General features: G+C 38.2%; 1 pseudogene; it reads left to right on the forward strand.

Annotated features, from left to right (window-relative positions):
• The first annotated feature begins 322 nt into the window (after positions 1 to 322).
• On the forward strand, positions 323 to 1,497 carry LOC110744182 (annotated as a pseudogene).
• The last annotated feature ends 801 nt before the right edge of the window (positions 1,498 to 2,298 follow it).

The raw sequence follows: 2,298 nt of genomic DNA on the forward strand, positions 1-2,298 counted from the left end.
AACTGGATAGCCATATGTAGAAGAATGAAACTGGAATCCTATCTCTCGCCATATATAAAAATCATCTCAAGATGGATTAAAGACTTAAATCTAAGACCTGAAATTATAAAAATCCTAGAAGAAAACCTAGAAAAAACTCTTCTAGACATTGGCCTAGGCAAAGAATTTATGACTCAGACCCCAAAAGCAAATGCAACAAAAGCAAAAATAAATAAATGAGACCTGATTAAACTAAAAAGCTTCTGTACAGCAAAATAAATAATCAGCAGAGTAAACAGGCAACCCGCAGAATGGTAGAAAATATTTGCAAACTATGCATCCAACAATATTTTGACTAATCTCCATAATCTACAAGGAACTCAAATCAGCAAGGAGAAAAACAAATAATCCCATCAAAAAGCGGGCAAAGAGTTCTGCATTCCCTGCGCAAAATGCCCGGCAAAGCCACAGAAACCATCCCTGCTACGGAACAGGAGGTGCCGCAGCTCCAGGCTGACAGAGGGTCTGGAACAGAATCTGACAGTGATGAATCAGTACCAGAGCCTGAGGAACAGGATTCCACACAGACAACCACACAAGAAGCCCAGTTGTCAGCAGCAGCTGAAATTAATGAAGAACCAGTCGGTAAAGCAAAACAGAGTCAGAGTGAAAAGAAAGCACAGAAGGTTATGTCCAAACTGGATCTTCGACAGGTTACAGGGGTTACGAGAGTCACTATCTGGAAATCTAAGAATATCCTCTCTTTGTCCTCACAAAACCAGATGTCTATAAGAGCCCTGCTTTGGATACCTACATAGTTTTGGGGGGAACCAAAAATGAAGATTTATCTCAGCAAGCACAGCTAGCAGCTGCTGAGAAATTCAAAGTTCAAGGTAAAGCTATCTCAAACATTTAAGAAAAAACACAGACTCCAACTGTACAAGAGGAGAGTTAAGAGGAAGAAGTTGATAAAATAGGTGTGGAAGTTAAGGGCATGGAACTGGTCATGCCCTTGTCGAAGCAAATATGTCGAAAGCAAAGGCAGTCCAAGCCCTGAAGAACAATGGTAATGGTGTTGTAATGGAATTAACAAAGTAACCAACTAAAAACAACTTGTTCAGTGTTTCCAAGAAGTAACTGCAGCTTGATTTGAAATTTGTACTGTTTCTAGAAGAGCAATAACAATCATTGCAGTCTGGCTCTCTAGGAAGCCCTATCCCTAGGAAAAGGGAGACTGCACCACATCAAGGGATCACCCTGTGGTACAAAAGAATCCGAACAGCAACACTTGAGTTCCAGATTTTTCCACTGAAATAGCCTACCCAAATGAGAAGGAATCAGAAAAGTAATTCTGGTGATATGACAAAATGAAGTTCTATAACATCCCCAAAAGACCACACTATCTCCCCAGTAAAAGAACCAAACCAAGGAAAAAAATCTCTGAATTGCCAGGTAAAGAATTCAGAAGGTTGATTATTAAGCTACTCAAGGAGACACCACAGAAAGGTAAAAACCAACTTAAAGAAATATAAAAAACAATACAGGATATGGATGAACATGTCTCCAGAGAAACAGATGTCATAAAGAAAAAACAATCACAACTTCTGGAAATAAAAGATACACTTAAGAAATACAAAATGCACTGCAAAGTGTCAACAATAGACTATAACAAGTAGAAGGAAGAACTTCAGAGCTCAAAGATAAGGCTTTAAAATTAACCCAATCAGACAGAGACAAAGAAAAAAGAATTTTTGAAAATAAACAAAGACTCCAAGAAATTTGGGATTATGTTAAATGACCAAACCTAAGAATAATTGGTGTTCCTGAGGAAGAGGAGAAATCTAAAAGTTTGGAAAACACATTTGAGGGAATAGTTGGGGGGAAAAAAAAAAAAAAACTTCCCTGGCCTCACTAGAGATCTAGACATCCCAATACAAGAAACTCAAAAAAACACCTGGGAAATTCATCACAAAAAGATCATCACCTAGTCACATAGTCATCAGGTTATCTAAAGTCAAGACAGAAAAGAATCAACAGCTGTGAGGCAAAAGTATCAGGTAACCTATAAAGGAAAACCTATCAGATTAACAGCAGATTTTTCACCAGAGACCTTAGGAGCCAGAAAGGATTGGGGTCCTATCTTTAGCCCCCTCAAACAAAATAATTGCCAGCCAAGAATTTTGTATCCAGCAAAACCAAGCTTCAGAAATGAAGGAGAGAAAAAGCCTTTCTTGGACAAACAAATGCTGAGTGAATTTACCACTACCAAGCCAGCATTATAAGAAATGCTAAAAGGAGTTCTAAATCTTTGAACAAAAC

The sequence above is a fragment of the Papio anubis genome, chromosome 11 (assembly GCF_008728515.1).
Source record: "Papio anubis isolate 15944 chromosome 11, Panubis1.0, whole genome shotgun sequence".
Classification (NCBI taxonomy): domain Eukaryota; kingdom Metazoa; phylum Chordata; class Mammalia; order Primates; family Cercopithecidae; genus Papio; species Papio anubis.